The sequence below is a fragment of the Schistocerca gregaria genome, chromosome 8 (genome assembly GCF_023897955.1).
Source record: "Schistocerca gregaria isolate iqSchGreg1 chromosome 8, iqSchGreg1.2, whole genome shotgun sequence".
NCBI lineage: Eukaryota > Metazoa > Arthropoda > Insecta > Orthoptera > Acrididae > Schistocerca > Schistocerca gregaria.
Genome location: NC_064927.1, coordinates 14,889,580 through 14,909,191, shown reverse-complemented (window position 1 = coordinate 14,909,191; position 19,612 = coordinate 14,889,580). Strand labels below are relative to the sequence as shown.

The 19,612-nt window shown below is 46.7% G+C and overlaps 11 non-coding genes across 11 annotated transcripts; all 11 read left to right on the top strand.

Annotated features, from left to right (window-relative positions):
- Positions 1 to 3,469: 3,469 nt before the first annotated feature.
- Trnak-cuu (transfer RNA lysine (anticodon CUU)) lies at positions 3,470 to 3,542 on the top strand. The gene has a single exon. It is a non-coding gene; the product is annotated as a tRNA-Lys (tRNA).
- A 1,451-nt stretch (positions 3,543 to 4,993) lies between these two features.
- On the top strand, positions 4,994 to 5,066 carry Trnak-cuu (transfer RNA lysine (anticodon CUU)). The gene has a single exon. It is a non-coding gene; the product is annotated as a tRNA-Lys (tRNA).
- Positions 5,067 to 6,500: 1,434 nt separating this feature from the next.
- Trnak-cuu (transfer RNA lysine (anticodon CUU)) lies at positions 6,501 to 6,572 on the top strand. The gene has a single exon. It is a non-coding gene; the product is annotated as a tRNA-Lys (tRNA).
- A 1,448-nt stretch (positions 6,573 to 8,020) lies between these two features.
- Trnak-cuu (transfer RNA lysine (anticodon CUU)) lies at positions 8,021 to 8,093 on the top strand. The gene has a single exon. It is a non-coding gene; the product is annotated as a tRNA-Lys (tRNA).
- A 1,433-nt stretch (positions 8,094 to 9,526) lies between these two features.
- On the top strand, positions 9,527 to 9,598 carry Trnak-cuu (transfer RNA lysine (anticodon CUU)). The gene has a single exon. It is a non-coding gene; the product is annotated as a tRNA-Lys (tRNA).
- A 1,439-nt stretch (positions 9,599 to 11,037) lies between these two features.
- Positions 11,038 to 11,110, top strand: Trnak-cuu (transfer RNA lysine (anticodon CUU)). Its single transcript has one exon. It is a non-coding gene; the product is annotated as a tRNA-Lys (tRNA).
- Positions 11,111 to 12,549: 1,439 nt separating this feature from the next.
- Trnak-cuu (transfer RNA lysine (anticodon CUU)) lies at positions 12,550 to 12,621 on the top strand. Its single transcript has one exon. It is a non-coding gene; the product is annotated as a tRNA-Lys (tRNA).
- Positions 12,622 to 14,063: 1,442 nt separating this feature from the next.
- Trnak-cuu (transfer RNA lysine (anticodon CUU)) lies at positions 14,064 to 14,136 on the top strand. Its single transcript has one exon. It is a non-coding gene; the product is annotated as a tRNA-Lys (tRNA).
- Positions 14,137 to 15,575: 1,439 nt separating this feature from the next.
- On the top strand, positions 15,576 to 15,647 carry Trnak-cuu (transfer RNA lysine (anticodon CUU)). Its single transcript has one exon. It is a non-coding gene; the product is annotated as a tRNA-Lys (tRNA).
- A 1,452-nt stretch (positions 15,648 to 17,099) lies between these two features.
- On the top strand, positions 17,100 to 17,172 carry Trnak-cuu (transfer RNA lysine (anticodon CUU)). The gene has a single exon. It is a non-coding gene; the product is annotated as a tRNA-Lys (tRNA).
- A 1,434-nt stretch (positions 17,173 to 18,606) lies between these two features.
- Positions 18,607 to 18,679, top strand: Trnak-cuu (transfer RNA lysine (anticodon CUU)). The gene has a single exon. It is a non-coding gene; the product is annotated as a tRNA-Lys (tRNA).
- Positions 18,680 to 19,612: the final 933 nt, after the last annotated feature.

Below are 19,612 nucleotides of genomic sequence, written 5' to 3'. Positions count from 1 at the left end.
TCTCTCCTGATCGTCAGATGATGGTGCATCGTGCTAAAGCGCAGATCACTTCCCTCACGCGACGGCGCTTAGAAGGGACTCTTGTCAGATCCTGCACCCGTGACCATATGCCTCATGAAACGCCATCGATGTACCACCTTCTCAGGGAACGCCGACGTCGTCGTCGAACCCTCATCCACGATCTCACAGATGCGGAAGGACGACGACACACTACGCAATGCGACATTGGTCACGCTTTCTATTCTCATTTCCGTCAACTGTTCACTGCCGTCCCTCATCCCCCGACCTTAATTGAGGAGGTGGCAGCAATGACTGTCAACACCATGCCAGAGGATGTGGCTCAAGAACTTCAGGAACAAGTGACCTCTGATGAAGTCCTAGATGCAATCAAGGTGGGGGCTGCCAACAAGTCCCCTGGACCTGACGGCCTCCCCCTTGACTTTTAGAAGTATTTTAGCTACCTTTTGTTACCTGCTTGGACGTCCATCTGTCGTGAATTGATGTCACCCACAACGATGATCCCAGCCACCTTCCTTGATAGGGTCATCATCCTGGTCCCTAAGCCACATGGGCGATCACGGATCTGTGATTACCGGCCCATCACTCTACTCAACAGTGACATGAAAATTTTCACCCGTTTGTTGGCCTCACGCCTCAAGAAGGCAGCAAGATCCGTCACCTCCCTTGATCAGACTTCGTTGGGCGGTGACAACATCCATACGGCCCTTTGCCGTTATAGGGACATGATTGCGCTCGCGCGCTCGCGACATTTACCTGGCGCATTGGCATCGCTTGACTTCCGTCAAGCTTTCGACCGTGTCGACCATACTTTTCTGAAATCGGTCTTCCAACACATGGGTTTTCCGGTTCGTACAATCACCGTGGTAATGCGGCTCTTGAGCGGCGCAACTTCAAGAATACTCTGAATTGGTCGCCTCACCGCGCCTCTAGCGATCGAGCGCTCTGTCCGACAGGGATGCCCACTTTCCACGATACTGTATGCTTTGGCATTAGAGCCCCTCCTACAGGGGCTTCGCCAACGCCTGGTGGGCCTGACATTGCATGGGCACCGCTTCTGTTGTACAGCCTATGCTGACGATCTAGTCCTCTACCTCCGCAATGAAGACGATGTTCGCGCTGCTCTGACTTGGGTGACGACTTATGGGGAGGCATCGGGCAGTTCTCTTAACATTTCCAAATCGAAGGTTCTGCTCATTGGTGAGGGTCTACCAGAAAGATCTGTCGCTCCTCTAAGTGTGGCCACCAGCGTCCGCTGTTTGGGCATTGATTTTATGAATGACCTCCGTCGCTCAGCGGCAACCAACGGTCGACGTCTCCTACAAACGATCAGGGCTGGCCTTGTGGACCACCGGCTTCGATCCCTCGACATTATACAGCGCGCGCAATACGTGAATGTTTATCACGCCTCACGCATCCCCCATTTGGCACAAGTGTTCCCGGTTCCGATTACCCTCGCACGTCGTATGTAGATGGCAATGGGATCCTTTGTCTGTGCCGGGAAGTTATTTAAAGTTCAATATTCCTCCCTTGCCCTCCCGCGGGAGCGTGGTGGAGTGGGCTTATTCCATGTGCCAGACAGAGTTACCGCACTTTTTGTTAGCTCCCAACTGAAAGTCTGGCGTCGCTGCAAGACGAACCTGACCGGACTGCTTTTGCGTGAATACGCACCAGTCTCCATGTCAGCCCCGGTCATGTTATCCGACATTCCACCCCCCTTTTATCACTTTCGGTACTTCTTCTTTGAAATCAGTTACATTCTGCACTCCTTACCCCTTCTCCGTATACTCCAGACAAAGACTGTATACGACACCTTACAAATGTGTGAAACCCCCAACCCCATTGAACACAAGTTTCCCCAGATCATATGGCGCCGTGTGTGGAAAGCAGTGCATGCTGGTTACCTCGACACCAGCGTTCAGTCCACCTGGTATATCACCGTCAATGGCAAACAGGTCAACCAGTCTCGTTTGCACCGCATCCGCCTTGCTGACACACCACTCTGTGTTCACTGTGGTGTAGAGGACACGGACGCTCATCGGTTCTCATGTGGTCCGTCTGCTGACGTCTGGAGGCTTGCGCAGTGTATCCTGGCTTTCCTCACCCGACAGCCGCCTGCTCAGATTATTTTCCTGACGCTTCTATTCCCGGATGTGATTCATTACCCCACAACAAAAACTAATGCCGTGAATTGGATACGCGGTCATACAGTCCGCTACCTTTTTGGGCCCGATGAGAAATCAGAACTAGGTTATTGGACGTACCTTAACGATCGACATTGTGCACTTGTTCGCAACCCCAGATACAAGCAGTTCTTTTCCAATTTTCTACGGAGCGCCTTTCATGACCCGCCTTCCAGCTGGAACGTCCAAGCCATGAGATGCTGATGCTTTTTTGCCGATATGATGTTCTGAACGTACTATACACGGAATCCCCACTAAAATTTCGAGAAGACACGTTTGGATGTTCCGCCAATCAGACGGAGCAAGCGACTCCTAGAATTCTGGTGCAACGACTGCCATAATACAAAAAAATGAATAACTAAATACATACATACAAAAAAAAAACAAAGAAAAATAAAGAAAACAAAAATGCAATTCAATAAAAAAAAAGTTCCTGTTCACAACAAATTTCATTTTTTTTATCGCTACTCTCTATGTTTCTTCCCCCCTACTTTCTTCCTTTCCTACACCTTTGCAGTAATAGGTTAGTTGTTTTGGAATAGGTGTAGATAGGTGCCAACGCCTGAAGAGGTGCATTTAATTTTATTTTTTTGTTAGAATACAAGTGGCGGTGGCAAATAGACATTTTTTTTGTAGTTTTTCCTTTCCTGTCCAGATAAAAAAAAAGGGGTAGCGTCTTATTAGAAAGTTAAAAGAAAAAAAAAAAGTCCTGTGGTTAGCGAGAGCAGCTGCAGGGCGAGAGGTAAAAAAAAAAAAAGAAAAAGAAAAGGAAAAAAAATGGATAAGGCGTCGGACTTCGGATCTGAAGATTACAGGTTCGAATGCTATCACGCTCGTGTTTTATCATTTCTGAATAAGAAACATACCGTTTTAATGTAGCATTTGAGCAGTACGAAACCGTCTGAATGTTGCTGTTGACCATTTTCTGCTTGGAGATGCTCTTGAGCTTGAAACACACACTACAAGACCGGTGTTAACTAGCGAAATGGTCGGCAGAGTGCCGTCACCGCGAGCTTCCACTAGCAGTTGCACATCTAAAACAACGTCGGAAAGTAACACGTTCGCCTTTTGAGTCACATCAAGTATGAGTGTTAATTTTGACGCCACTAGCTCTGCAGGTTGTCATGCAATTCCTTTACCTCTCAGAAATGATTATGAAATAAAAGTGAAGTACGTGACGTTAGGCAGCATGGAGAGATTATGTATGGGACCACCCAACCCAAACGAGTACTATGTGACGTGCTGCCCGGCAAGTATTCACCGAAGCAGCACGGCTAGCTCAGTCGGTAGAGCATGAGACTCTTAATCTCAGGGTCGTGGGTTCGAGCCTCACGCTGGGCGGAGCGGAATTTTGTTCCGCTGCAGATGTAAATTACTGTTTTTCTGATTAACGTGATGTAATGGAAATAGCAAATTTAAACTTTGCCTACGTCTCTGTCAGTCGCAAGGAAACTGTATTTGAAGGTGAAGGTGGTTTTGCAGACATGTGTGAAGGACATGTTCTGAAATGCAAGTGTTGTTGTTTGGAGAGGACATCGGTTACGTGTCAGATGTGTAGCCAAGCAGTAATGGGTCGCCATAGCTGCAAATATTAGTCGGTAATATGAAGTGTTGTCAGCTGAAGTCTGATGATCCAGACGACCGTAGGGACGAAGTACGCAAAGGTACCGCTAGGCCGCGCCTCTTTAGCTCAGTGTTAAGGCACTGGACTAGTAAACCAAGGGTCGTGAGTTCCATCCTCAAAGGAAGAAGTCGAATTTTGGAAATCAGTTGCGCGTCGTGGTCGTATAGCAAACAGTATCTGTGATGACGAACAATTAGCGACATGCCTTTTATTAAGAATTACTCTCAGATGTGATTAAGGCGAATGGCGCAGATAAAGCCTTTGCCAAAGCGGTACAGCATAAGGTGGGACGAGGCAGTCTGAATTACATTTTATAGATGTATTTCTCACATATGTCAGAGCCTCTCGCGGTCGTCGTCGTCGTCGTCGTCGTCGTCGTCGTCGTCGTCGTCGCCGCCGCTTCTGCAGAAGTAGCAAATGGCCATCGTGGCAAATGCGGCGAGGCACGCCCTGCCTTCGATTCCGTATGCACAAAGTGCGTGGTCTTGTTTCCCAGTCTATATTTGGTCGGTCACGTAAGAGGTTGAATGTAACGAATGTGTGGGAAAGAGCAAGGGCAGCGGCTGTGTAGAACGAAAACACAAATCATCAGGGGTGTGAGCGTTTCGAGATGAGTCATATACAAGTTGCACTTGGTCGTCAGTGACTGTGTGGCCTAATGGATAAGGTGTCGGACTTCGGATCTGAAGATTACAGGTTCGAATGCTGTCACGCTCGTGTTTTATCATTTCTGAATAAGAAACATACCGTTTTAATGTAGCATTTGAGCAGTACGAAACCGTCTGAATGTTGCTGTTGACCATTTTCTGCTTGGAGATGCTCTTGAGCTTGAAACACACTACAAGACCGGTGTTAACTAGCGAAATGGTCGGCAGAGTGCCGTCACCGCGAGTTTCCACTAGCACTTGCACATCTAAAACAACGTCGGAAAGTAACTCGTTCGCCTTTTGAGTCACATAAAAGAATGAGTGTTAATTTTGACGCCACTAGCTCTGCAGGTTGTCATGCAATTCCTTTACCTCTCAGAAATGATTATGAAATAAAAGTGAAGTACGTGACGAGTGTGACGTTAGGAAAACATTAGGCAGCATGGAGAGATTCTGTATGGGACCACCCAACCCAAACGAGTACTGTGTGATGTGCTGCCCGGCAAGTATTCACTGAAGCAGCCCGGCTAGCTCAGTCGGTAGAGCATGAGACTCTTAATCTCAGGGTCGTGGATTCGAGTCCCACGCTGGGCGGAACGGAATTTTGTTCCGCTGCAGATGTAAATTACTGTTTTTCTGATTAACGTGATGTAATGGAAATAGCAACTTTAAACTTTGCCTACGTCTCTGTCAGTCGCAAGGAAACTGTATTTGAAGGTGAAGGTGATTTTGTAGACATGTGTGAAAGACATGTTCTGAAATGCAGGTGTTGTTGTTTGGAGAGGACATCGGTTACGTGTCAGATGTGTAGCCAAGCAGTAATGAGTCGCCATAGCTGCAAATATTAGTCGGTAATATGAAGTGTTGTCAGCTGAAGTCTGATGATCCAGACGACCGTAAGGACAAAGTACGTAAAAGTACCGCTAGGACGCGCCCCTTTAGCTCAGTGGTAGAGCGCTGGACTAGTAAACCAAGGGTCGTGAGTTCCATCCTCAAAGGAAGAAGTCGAATTTTGGAATTCAGTTGCGCGTCGTGGCCGTATAGCAAACAGTATCTGTGATGACGAACAATTAGCGACATGCCTTTTATTAAGAATTACTCTTAGATGTGATTAAGGCGAATGGCGCAGATAAAGCCTTTGCCAAAGCGGTACAGCATAAGGTGGGACGAGGCAGTCTGAATTACATTTTATAGATGTATTTCTGACATATGTCAGAGCCTCTCGCGGTCGTCGTCGTCGTCGTCGTCGCCGCCGCCGCTTCTGCAGAAGTAGCAAATGGCCATCGTGGCAAATGCGGCGAGGCACGCCCTGCCTTCGATTCCGCATGCACAAAGTGTGTGGTCTTGTTTCCCAGTCTATATTTGGTCGGTCACGTAAGAGGTTGAATGTAACGAATGGGTGGGAAAGAGCAAGGGCAGCGGCTGTGTAGAACGAAAACACAAATCATCAGGGGGTGTGAGCGTTTCGAGATGAGTCATATACAAGTTGCACTTGGTCGTCAGTGACTGTGTGGCCTAATGGATAAGGTGTCGGACTTCGGATCTGAAGATTACAGGTTCGAATGCTGTCACGCTCGTGTTTTATCATTTCTGAATAAGAAACATACCGTTTTAAAGTAGCATTTGAGCAGTACGAAACCGTCTGAATGTTGCTGTTGACCATTTTCTGCTTGGAGATGCTCTTGAGCTTGAAACACACTACAAGACCGGTGTTAACTAGCGAAATGGTCGGCAGAGTGCCGTCACCGCGAGTTTCCACTAGCACTTGCACATCTAAAACAACGTCGGAAAGTAACTCGTTCGCCTTTTGAGTCACATAAAAGAATGAGTGTTAATTTTGACGCCACTAGCTCAGCAGGTTGTCATGCAATTCCTTTACCTCTCAGAAATGATTATGAAATAAAAGTGAAGTACGTGACGAGTGTGACGTTAGGAAAACATTAGGCAGCATGGAGAGATTCTGTATGTTACCACCCAACCCAAACGAGTACTGTGTGACGTGCTGCCTGGCAAGTATTCACCGAAGCAGCCCGGCTAGCTCAGTCGGTAGAGCTGAGACTCTTAATCTCAGGGTCGTGGGTTCGAGCCCCACGCTGGGCGGAACGGAATTTTGTTCCGCTGCAGATGTAAATTACTGTTTTTCTGATTAACGTGATGTAATGGAAATAGCAACTTTAAACTTTGCCTACGTCTCTGTCAGTCGCAAGGAAACTGTATTTGAAGGTGAAGGTGATTTTGTAGACATGTGTGAAAGACATGTTCTGAAATGCAGGTGTTGTTGTTTGGAGAGGACATCGGTTACGTGTCAGATGTGTAGCCAAGCAGTAATGAGTCGCCATAGCTGCAAATATTAGTCGGTAATATGAAGTGTTGTCAGCTGAAGTCTGATGATCCAGACGACCGTAAGGACAAAGTACGTAAAGGTACCGCTAGGACGCGCTCCTTTAGCTCAGTGGTAGAGCGCTGGACTAGTAAACCAAGGGTCGTGAGTTCCATCCTCAAAGGAAGAAGTCGAATTTTGGAAATCAGTTGCGCGTCGTGGCCGTATAGCAAACAGTATCCGTGATGACGAACAATTAGCGACATGCCTTTTATTAAGAATTACTCTCAGATGTGATTAAGGCGAATGGCGCAGATAAAGCCTTTGCCAAAGCGGTACAGCATAAGGTGGGACGAGGCAGTCTGAAATACATTTTATAGATGTATTTCTCACATATGTCAGAGCCTCTCGCGGTCGTCGTCGTCGTCGTCGTCGTCGTCGTCGTCGCCGCCGCCGCCGCTTCTGCAGAAGTAGCAAATGGCCATCGTGGCAAATGCGGCGAGGCACGCCCTGCCTTCGATTCCGTATGCACAAAGTGCGTGGTCTTGTTTCCCAGTCTATATTTGGTCGGTCACGTAAGAGGTTGAATGTAACGAATGTGTGGGAAAGAGCAAGGGCAGCGGCTGTGTAGAACGAAAACACAAATCATCAGGGGTGTGAGCGTTTCGAGATGAGTCATATACAAGTTGCACTTGGTCGTCAGTGACTGTGTGGCCTAATGGATAAGGTGTCGGACTTCGGATCTGAAGATTACAGGTTCGAATGCTGTCACGCTCGTGTTTTATCATTTCTGAATAAGAAACATACCGTTTTAATGTAGCATTTGAGCAGTACGAAACCGTCTGAATGTTGCTGTTGACCATTTTCTGCTTGGAGATGCTCTTGAGCTTGAAACACACTACAAGACCGGTGTTAACTAGCGAAATGGTCGGCAGAGTGCCGTCACCGCGAGTTTCCACTAGCACTTGCACATCTAAAACAACGTCGGAAAGTAACTCGTTCGCCTTTTGAGTCACATAAAAGAATGAGTGTTAATTTTGACGCCACTAGCTCTGCAGGTTGTCATGCAATTCCTTTACCTCTCAGAAATGATTATGAAATAAAAGTGAAGTACGTGACGAGTGTGACGTTAGGAAAACATTAGGCAGCATGGAGAGATTCTGTATGGGACCACCCAACCCAAACGAGTACTGTGTGACGTGCTGCCCGGCAAGTATTCACTGAAGCAGCCCGGCTAGCTCAGTCGGTAGAGCATGAGACTCTTAATCTCAGGGTCGTGGATTCGAGCCCCACGCTGGGCGGAACGGAATTTTGTTCCGCTGCAGATGTAAATTACTGTTTTTCTGATTAACGTGATGTAATGGAAATAGCAACTTTAAACTTTGCCTACGTCTCTGTCAGTCGCAAGGAAACTGTATTTGAAGGTGAAGGTGATTTTGTAGACATGTGTGAAAGACATGTTCTGAAATGCAGGTGTTGTTGTTTGGAGAGGACATCGGTTACGTGTCAGATGTGTAGCCAAGCAGTAATGAGTCGCCATAGCTGCAAATATTAGTCGGTAATATGAAGTGTTGTCAGCTGAAGTCTGATGATCCAGACGACCGTAAGGACAAAGTACGTAAAAGTACCGCTAGGACGCGCACCTTTAGCTCAGTGGTAGAGCGCTGGACTAGTAAACCAAGGGTCGTGAGTTCCATCCTCAAAGGAAGAAGTCGAATTTTGGAAATCAGTTGCGCGTCGTGGCCGTATAGCAAACAGTGTCCGTGATGACGAACAATTAGCGACATGCCTTTTATTAAGAATTACTCTCAGATGTGATTAAGGCGAATGGCGCAGATAAAGCCTTTGCCAAAGCGGTACAGCATAAGGTGGGACGAGGCAGTCTGAATTACATTTTATAGATGTATTTCTCACATATGTCAGAGCCTCTCGCGGTCGTCGTCGTCGTCGTCGTCGCCGCCGCCGCTTCTGCAGAAGTAGCAAATGGCCATCGTGGCAAATGCGGCGAGGCACGCCCTGCCTTCGATTCCGTATGCACAAAGTGTGTGGTCTTGTTTCCCAGTCTATATTTGGTCGGTCACGTAAGAGGTTGAATGTAACGAATGGGTGGGAAAGAGCAAGGGCAGCGGCTGTGTAGAACGAAAACACAAATCATCAGGGGTGTGAGCGTTTCGAGATGAGTCATATACAAGTTGCACTTGGTCGTCAGTGACTGTGTGGCCTAATGGATAAGGTGTCGGACTTCGGATCTGAAGATTACAGGTTCGAATGCTGTCACGCTCGTGTTTTATCATTTCTGAATAAGAAACATACCGTTTTAATGTAGCATTTGAGCAGTACGAAACCGTCTGAATGTTGCTGTTGACCATTTTCTGCTTGGAGATGCTCTTGAGCTTGAAACACACTACAAGACCGGTGTTAACTAGCGAAATGGTCGGCAGAGTGCCGTCACCGCGAGTTTCCACTAGCACTTGCACATCTAAAACAACGTCGGAAAGTAACTCGTTCGCCTTTTGAGTCACATAAAAGAATGAGTGTTAATTTTGACGCCACTAGCTCTGCAGGTTGTCATGCAATTCCTTTACCTCTCAGAAATGATTATGAAATAAAAGTGAAGTACGTGACGAGTGTGACGTTAGGAAAACATTAGGCAGCATGGAGAGATTCTGTATGTTACCACCCAACCCAAACGAGTACTGTGTGACGTGCTGCCCGGCAAGTATTCACCGAAGCAGCCCGGCTAGCTCAGTCGGTAGAGCTGAGACTCTTAATCTCAGGGTCGTGGGTTCGAGCCCCACGCTGGGCGGAACGGAATTTTGTTCCGCTGCAGATGTAAATTACTGTTTTTCTGATTAACGTGATGTAATGGAAATAGCAACTTTAAACTTTGCCTACGTCTCTGTCAGTCGCAAGGAAACTGTATTTGAAGGTGAAGGTGATTTTGTAGACATGTGTGAAAGACATGTTCTGAAATGCAGGTGTTGTTGTTTGGAGAGGACATCGGTTACGTGTCAGATGTGTAGCCAAGCAGTAATGAGTCGCCATAGCTGCAAATATTAGTCGGTAATATGAAGTGTTGTCAGCTGAAGTCTGATGATCCAGACGACCGTAAGGACAAAGTACGTAAAAGTACCGCTAGGACGCGCCCCTTTAGCTCAGTGGTAGAGCGCTGGACTAGTAAACCAAGGGTCGTGAGTTCCATCCTCAAAGGAAGAAGTCGAATTTTGGAAATCAGTTGCGCGTCGTGGCCGTATAGCAAACAGTATCCGTGATGACGAACAATTAGCGACATGCCTTTTATTAAGAATTACTCTCAGATGTGATTAAGGCGAATGGCGCAGATAAAGCCTTTGCCAAAGCGGTACAGCATAAGGTGGGACGAGGCAGTCTGAATTACATTTTATAGATGTATTTCTCACATATGTCAGAGCCTCTCGCGGTCGTCGTCGTCGTCGTCGTCGTCGTCGCCGCCGCCGCTTCTGCAGAAGTAGCAAATGGTCATCGTTGCAAATGCGGCGAGGCACGCCCTGCTTTCGATTCCGTATGCACAAAGTGTGTGGTCGTGTTTCCCAGTCTATATTTGGTCGGTCACGTAAGAGGTTGAATGTAACGAATGGGTGGGAAAGAGCAAGGGCAGCGGCTGTGTAGAACGAAAACACAAATTATCAGGGGTATGAGCGTTTCGAGATGAGTCATATACAAGTTGCATTTGGTCGTCAGTGACTGTGTGGCCTAATGGAGAAGGCGTCGGACTTCAGATCTGAAGATTACAGGTTCGAATGCTGTCACGCTCGTGTTTTATCATTTCTGAATAAGAAACATACCGTTTTAATGTAGCATTTGAGCAGTACGAAACCGTCTGAATGTTGCTGTTGACCATTTTCTGCTTGGAGATGCTCTTGAGCTTGAAACACACTACAAGACCGGTGTTAACTAGCGAAATGGTCGGCAGAGTGCCGTCACCACGAGTTTCCACTAGCACTTGCACATCTAAAACAACGTCGGAAAGTAACTCGTTCGCCTTTTGAGTCACATAAAAGAATGAGTGTTAATTTTGACGCCACTAGCTCTGCAGGTTGTCATGCAATTCCTTTACCTCTCAGAAATGAGTATGAAATAAAAGTGAAGTACGTGACGAGTGTGACGTTAGGAAAACATTAGGCAGCATGGAGAGATTCTGTATGGGACCACCCAACCCAAACGAGTACTGTGTGACGTGCTGCCCGGCAAGTATTCACCGAAGCAGCCCGGCTAGCTCAGTCGGTAGAGCATGAGACTCTTAATCTCAGGGTCGTGGGTTCGAGCCCCACGAAGGGCGGAACGGAATTTTGTTCCGCTGCAGATGTAAATTACTGTTTTTCTGATTAACGTGATGTATTGGAAATAGCTACTTTAAACTTTGCCTACGTCTCTGTCAGTCGCAAGGAAACTTTATTTGAAGGTGAAGGTGATTTTGTAGACATGTGTGAAAGACATGTTCTGAAATGCAGGTGTTGTTGTTTGGAGAGGACATCGGTTACGTGTCAGATGTGTAGCCAAGCAGTAATGAGTCGCCATAGCTGCAAATATTAGTCGGTAATATGAAGTGTTGTCAGCTGAAGTCTGATGATCCAGACTACCGTAAGGACAAAGTACGTAAAAGTACCGCTAGGACGCGCCCCTTTAGCTCAGTGGTAGAGCGCTGGACTAGTAAACCAAGGGTCGTGAGTTCCATCCTCAAAGGAAGAAGTCGAATTTTGGAAATCAGTTGCGCGTCGTGGCCGTATAGCAAACAGTATCTGTGATGACGAACAATTAGCGACATGCCTTTTATTAAGAATTACTCTCAGATGTGATTAAGGCGAATGGCGCAGATAAAGCCTTTGCCAAAGCGGTACAGCATAAGGTGGGACGAGGCAGTCTGAATTACATTTTATAGATGTATTTCTCACATATGTCAGAGCCTCTCGCGGTCGTCGTCGTCGTCGTCGTCGTCGTCGCCGCCGCCGCTTCTGCAGAAGTAGCAAATGGTCATCGTTGCAAATGCGGCGAGGCACGCCCTGCTTTCGATTCCGTATGCACAAAGTGTGTGGTCGTGTTTCCCAGTCTATATTTGGTCGGTCACGTAAGAGGTTGAATGTAACGAATGGGTGGGAAAGAGCAAGGGCAGCGGCTGTGTAGAACGAAAACACAAATTATCAGGGGTGTGAGCGTTTAGAGATGAGTCATATACAAGTTGCACTTGGTCGTCAGTGACTGTGTGGCCTAATGGTTAAGGCGTCGGACTTCAGATCTGAAGATTACAGGTTCGAATGCTGTCACGCTCGTGTTTTATCATTTCTGAATAAGAAACATACCGTTTTAATGTAGCATTTGAGCAGTACGAAACCGTCTGAATGTTGCTGTTGACCATTTTCTGCTTGGAGATGCTCTTGAGCTTGAAACACACTACAAGACCGGTGTTAACTAGCGAAATGGTCGGCAGAGTGCCGTCACCGCGAGTTTCCACTAGCACTTGCACATCTAAAACAACGTCGGAAACTAACTCGTTCGCCTTTTGAGTCACATAAAAGAATGAGTGTTAATTTTGACGCCACTAGCTCTGCAGGTTGTCATGCAATTCCTTTACCTCTCAGAAATGATTATGAAATAAAAGTGAAGTACGTGACGAGTGTGACGTTAGGAAAACATTAGGCAGCATGGAGAGATTCTGTATGTTACCACCCAACCCAAACGAGTACTGTGTGACGTGCTGCCCGGCAAGTATTCACCGAAGCAGCCCGGCTAGCTCAGTCGGTAGAGCTGAGACTCTTAATCTCAGGGTCGTGGGTTCGAGCCCCACGCTGGGCGGAACGGAATTTTGTTCCGCTGCAGATGTAAATTACTGTTTTTCTGATTAACGTGATGTAATGGAAATAGCAACTTTAAACTTTGCCTACGTCTCTGTCAGTCGCAAGGAAACTGTATTTGAAGGTGAAGGTGATTTTGTAGACATGTGTGAAAGACATGTTCTGAAATGCAGGTGTTGTTGTTTGGAGAGGACATCGGTTACGTGTCAGATGTGTAGCCAAGCAGTAATGAGTCGCCATAGCTGCAAATATTAGTCGGTAATATGAAGTGTTGTCAGCAGAAGTCTGATGATCCAGACGACCGTAAGGACAAAGTACGTAAAAGTACCGCTAGGACGCGCCCCTTTAGCTCAGTGGTAGAGCGCTGGACTAGTAAACCAAGGGTCGTGAGTTCCATCCTCAAAGGAAGAAGTCGAATTTTGGAAATCAGTTGCGCGTCGTGGCCGTATAGCAAACAGTATCCGCGATGACGAACAATTAGCGACATGCCTTTTATTAAGAATTACTCTCAGATGTGATTAAGGCGAATGGCGCAGATAAAGCCTTTGCCAAAGCGGTACAGCATAAGGTGGGACGAGGCAGTCTGAATTACATTTTATAGATGTATTTCTCACATATGTCAGAGCCTCTCGCGGTCGTCAACGTCGTCGTCGTCGTCGTCGCCGCCGCCGCCGCTTCTGCAGAAGTAGCAAATGGTCATCGTTGCAAATGCGGCGAGGCACGCCCTGCCTTCGATTCCGTATGCACAAAGTGTGTGGTCTTGTTTCCCAGTCTATATTTGGTCGGTCACGTAAGAGGTTGAATGTAACGAATGGGTGGGAAAGAGCAAGGGCAGCGGCTGTGTAGAACGAAAACACAAATTATCAGGGGTATGAGCGTTTCGAGATGAGTCATATACAAGTTGCACTTGGTCGTCAGTGACTGTGTGGCCTAATGGAGAAGGCGTCGGACTTCAGATCTGAAGATTACAGGTTCGAATGCTGTCACGCTCGTGTTTTATCATTTCTGAATAAGAAACATACCGTTTTAATGTAGCATTTGAGCAGTACGAAACCGTCTGAATGTTGCTGTTGACCATTTTCTGCTTGGAGATGCTCTTGAGCTTGAAACACACTACAAGACCGGTGTTAACTAGCGAAATGGTCGGCAGAGTGCCGTCACCACGAGTTTCCACTAGCACTTGCACATCTAAAACAACGTCGGAAAGTAACTCGTTCGCCTTTTGAGTCACATAAAAGAATGAGTGTTAATTTTGACGCCACTAGCTCTGCAGGTTGTCATGCAATTCCTTTACCTCTCAGAAATGAGTATGAAATAAAAGTGAAGTACGTGACGAGTGTGACGTTAGGAAAACATTAGGCAGCATGGAGAGATTCTGTATGGGACCACCCAACCCAAACGAGTACTGTGTGACGTGCTGCCCGGCAAGTATTCACTGAAGCAGCCCGGCTAGCTCAGTCGGTAGAGCATGAGACTCTTAATCTCAGGGTCGTGGGTTCGAGCCCCACGCTGGGCGGAACGGAATTTTGTTCCGCTGCAGATGTAAATTACTGTTTTTCTGATTAACGTGATGTAATGGAAATAGCAACTTTAAACTTTGCCTACGTCTCTGTCAGTCGCAAGGAAACTTTATTTGAAGGTGAAGGTGATTTTGTAGACATGTGTGAAAGACATGTTCTGAAATGCAGGTGTTGTTGTTTGGAGAGGACATCGGTTACGTGTCAGATGTGTAGCCAAGCAGTAATGGGTCGCCATAGCTGCAAATATTAGTCGGTAATATGAAGTGTTGTCAGCTGAAGTCTGATGATCCAGACTACCGTAAGGACAAAGTACGTAAAAGTACCGCTAGGACGCGCCCCTTTAGCTCAGTGGTAGAGCGCTGGACTAGTAAACCAAGGGTCGTGAGTTCCATCCTCAAAGGAAGAAGTCGAATTTTGGAAATCAGTTGCGCGTCGTGGCCGTATAGCAAACAGTATCTGTGATGACGAACAATTAGCGACATGCCTTTTATTAAGAATTACTCTCAGACGTGATTAAGGCGAATGGCGCAGATAAAGCCTTTGCCAAAGCGGTACAGCATAAGGTGGGACGAGGCAGTCTGAATTACATTTTATAGATGTATTTCTCACATATGTCAGAGCCTCTCGCGGTCGTCGTCGTCGTCGTCGTCGTCGTCGCCGCCGCCGCTTCTGCAGAAGTAGCAAATGGTCATCGTTGCAAATGCGGCGAGGCACGCCCTGCTTTCGATTCCGTATGCACAAAGTGTGTGGTCGTGTTTCCCAGTCTATATTTGGTCGGTCACGTAAGAGGTTGAATGTAACGAATGGGTGGGAAAGAGCAAGGGCAGCGGCTGTGTAGAACGAAAACACAAATTATCAGGGGTGTGAGCGTTTCGAGATGAGTCATATACAAGTTGCACTTGGTCGTCAGTGACTGTGTGGCCTAATGGTTAAGGCGTCGGACTTCAGATCTGAAGATTACAGGTTCGAATGCTGTCACGCTCGTGTTTTATCATTTCTGAATAAGAAACATACCGTTTTAATGTAGCATTTGAGCAGTACGAAACCGTCTGAATGTTGCTGTTGACCATTTTCTGCTTGGAGATGCTCTTGAGCTTGAAACACACTACAAGACCGGTGTTAACTAGCGAAATGGTCGGCAGAGTGCCGTCACCGCGAGTTTCCACTAGCACTTGCACATCTAAAACAACGTCGGAAAGTAACTCGTTCGCCTTTTGAGTCACATAAAAGAATGAGTGTTAATTTTGACGCCACTAGCTCTGCAGGTTGTCATGCAATTCCTTTACCTCTCAGAAATGATTATGAAATAAAAGTGAAGTACGTGACGAGTGTGACGTTAGGAAAACATTAGGCAGCATGGAGAGAATCTGTATCTTACCACCCAACCCAAACGAGTACTGTGTGACGTGCTGCCCGGCAAGTATTCACCGAAGCAGCCCGGCTATCTCAGTCGGTAGAGCTGAGACTCTTAATCTAAGGGTCGTGGGTTCGAGCCCCACGCTGGGCGGAACGGAATTTTGTTCCGCTGCAGATGTAAATTACTGTTTTTCTGATTAACGTGATGTAATGGAAATAGCAACTTTAAACTTTGCCTACGTCTCTGTCAGTCGCAAGGAAACTGTATTTGAAGGTGAAGGTGATTTTGTAGACATGTGTGAAAGACATGTTCTGAAATGCAGGTGTTGTTGTTTGGAGAGGACATCGGTTACGTGTCAGATGTGTAGCCAAGCAGTAATCAGTCGCCATAGCTGCAAATATTAGTCGGTAATATGAAGTGTTGTCAGCTGAAGTCTGATGATCCAGACGACCGTAAGGACAAAGTACGTAAAAGTACCGCTAGGACGCGCCCCTTTAGCTCAGTGGTAGAGCGCTGGACTAGTAAACCAAGGGTCGTGAGTTCCATCCTCAAAGGAAGAAGTCGAATTTTGGAAATCAGCTGCGCGTCGTGGCCGTATAGCAAACAGTATCTGTGATGACGAACAATTAGCGACATGCCTTTTATTAAGAATTACTCTCAGATGTGATTAAGGCGAATGGCGCAGATAAAGCCTTTGCCAAAGCGGTACAGCATAAGGTGGGACGAGGCAGTCTGAATTACATTTTATAGATGTATTTCTCACATATGTCAGAGCCTCTCGCGGTCGTCGTCGTCGTCGTCGTCGTCGTCGTCGTCGACGTCGCCGCCGCCGCTTCTGCAGAAGTAGCAAATGGTCATCGTTGCAAATGCGGCGAGGCACGCCCTGCCTTCGATTCCGTATGCACAAAGTGTGTGGTCTTGTTTCCCAGTCCATATTTGGTCGGTCACGTAAGAGGTTGAATGTAACGAATGGGTGGGAAAGAGCAAGGGCAGCGGCTGTGTAAAACGAAAACACAAATTATCAGGGGTGTGAGCGTTTCGAGATGAGTCATATACAAGTTGCACTTGGTCGTCAGTGACTGTGTGGCCTAATGGATAAGGCGTCGGACTTCAGATCTGAAGATTACAGGTTCGAATGCTGTCACGCTCGTGTTTTATCATTTCTGAATAAGAAACATACCGTTTTAAAGTAGCATTTGAGCAGTACGAAACCGTCTGAATGTTGCTGTTGACCATTTTCTGCTTGGAGATGCTCTTGAGCTTGAAACACACACTACAAGACCGGTGTTAACTAGCGAAATGGTCGGCAGAGTGCCGTCACCGCGAGTTTCCACTGGCACTTGCACATCTAAAACAACGTCGGAAAGTAACTCGTTCGCCTTTTGAGTCACATCAAGTATAAGTGTTAATTTTGACGCCACTAGCTCTGCAGGTTGTCATGCAATTCCTTTACCTCTCAGAAATGATTATGAAATAAAAGTGAAGTACGTGACGAGTGTGACGTTAGGAAAACATTAGGCAGCATGGAGAGATTCTGTATGGGACCACCCAACCCAAACGAGTACTGTGTGACGTGCTGCCCGGCAAGTATTCACCGAAGCAGCCCGGCTAGCTCAGTCTGTACAGCATGAGACTCTTAATTTCAGGGTCGTGGGTTCGAGCCCCACGCTGGGCGGAACGGAATTTTGTTCCGCTGCAGATGTATATTACCGTTTTTCTGATTAACGTGATGTAATGGAAATAGCAACTTTAAACTTTGCCTACGTCTCTGTCAGTCGCAAGAAAACTGTATTTGAAGGTGATGGTGATTTTGTAGACATGTGTGAAAGACATGTTCTGAAATGCAAGTGTTGTTGTTTGGAGAGAACATCGGTTACGTGTCAGATGTGTAGCCAAGCAGTAATGGATCGCCATAGCTGCAAATATTAGTCAATAATATGAAGTGTTGTCAGCTGAAGTCTGATGATCCAGACGACCGTAAGGACGATGTTCGCAAAAGTAACGCTAGGACGCGCCCCTTTAGCTCAGTGGTAGAGCACTGGACTAGTAAACCAAGGGTCGTGGGTTCCATCCTCAAAGGAAGAAGTCGAATTTTGGAAATCAGTTGCGCGTCGTGGCCGTATAGCAAACAGTATCTGTGATGACGAACAATTAGCGACATGCCTTTTATTAAGAATTACTCTCAGATGTGATTAAGGCGAATGGCGCAGATAAAGCCTTTGCCAAAGCGGTACAGCATAAGGTGGGACGAGGCAGTCTGAATTACATTTTATAGATGTATTTCTCACATATGTCAGAGCCTCTCGAGGTCGTCGTCGTCAACGTCGTCGCCGCCGCCGCTTCTGCAGAAGTAGCAAATGGCCATCGTGGCAAATGCGGCGAGGCACGCCCTGCCTTCGATTCCGTATGCACAAAGTGTGTGGTCTTGTTTCCCAGTCTATATTTGGTCGGTCACGTAAGAGGTTGAATGTAACGAATGGGTGGGAAAGAGCAAGGGCAGCGGCTGTGTAGAACGAAAACACAAATTATCAGGGGTGTGACCGTTTCGAGATGAGTCATATACAAGGTGCACTTGGTCGTCAGTGACTGTGTGGCCTAATGGATAAGGCGTCGGACATCGGATCTGAAGATTACAGTTTCGAATGCTGTCACGCTCGTGTTTTATCATTTCTGAATAATAAACATACCGTTTTAATGTAGCATTTGAGCAGTACGAAACCGTCTGAATGTTGCTGTTGACCATTTTCTGCTTGGAGATGCTCTTGAGCTTGAAACACACACTACAAGACCGATGTTAACTAGCGAAATGGTCGGCAGAGTGCCGTCAACGCGAGTTTCCACCAGCAGTTGCACATCTAAAACAACGTCGGAAAGTAACTCGTTCGCCTTTTGAGTCACATCAAGTATGAGTGTTAATTTTGACGCCACTAGCTCTGCAGGTTGTCATGCAATTCCTTTACCTCTCAGAAATGATTATGAAATAAAAGTGAAGTACGTGACGAGTGTGACGTTAGGAAAACATTAGGCAGCATGGAGAGATTCTGTATGGGACCACCCAACCCAAACGAGTACTGTGTGACGTGCTGCCCGGCAAGTATTCACCGAAGCAGCCCGGCTAGCTCAGTTGGTAGAGCATGAAACTCTTAATCTCAGGGTCGAGGGTTCGAGCCCCACGCTGGGCGGAACGGAATTTTGTTCCGCTGCAGATGTAAATTACTGTTTTTCTGATTAACGTGATGTAATGGAAATAGCAACTTTAAACTTTGCCTACGTCTCTGTCAGTCGCAAGGAAACTGTATTTGAAGGTGAAGGTGATTTTGTAGACATGTGTGAAAGACATGTTCTGAAATGCAAGTGTTGTTGTTTGGAGAGGACATCGGTTACGTGTCAGATGTGTAGCCAAGCAGTAATGGGTCGCCATAGCTGCAAATATTAGTCGGTAATATGAAGTGTTGTCAGCTGAAGTCTGATGATCCAGACGACCGTAAGGACGAAGTACTCAAAAGTACCGCTAGGCCGCGCCTCTTTAGCTCAGTGGTCCTAGTTCCGCTTGAGACGCGACAGCGATCGGACGTGCTGTGTATTCGATCCGCCGTTACCCTCGGGTTGTGAATATTTACCTTCTGTGTGTGACGTTTCTTTGTCTTCTGTTTTTCGTTTTTTCTTTGCCTTAGTGTTTGTTTTGTGTCTTGCGTTGTATTGCGGCTTTTGCCGCATTAATTAAGTGTTATGGCTTCCCGGTTGTTTCCGCGGAAGTGTACTCTCAGTTTTCAGTTTAACAAGGCTACCAGGAATGTCCAACCGACATCGTTGGAAATTCACGAATGGATTGTGGACACGATTGGCATTACATCGGACCAGGTACATACGGCGTATTTTGATACAGAATTATACTGCTTTTTTGTGAAATTGTTGAACCCGGTTTTGCTGGATAAGATATTACTTAAACATGGTGAGCAAGTGTCGTTCCGTCATAGGGATGGTTCTGTTAGCAGTGTTACTGTTTCAAATGCTGAAATTACGTATACCACAGTTCGGGTTTATAATTTACCCCCTGAAGTTGACAACAGCTATCTTAAGGAAGCTTTGCTCGGTTATGGTACTGTTCGGTCAAT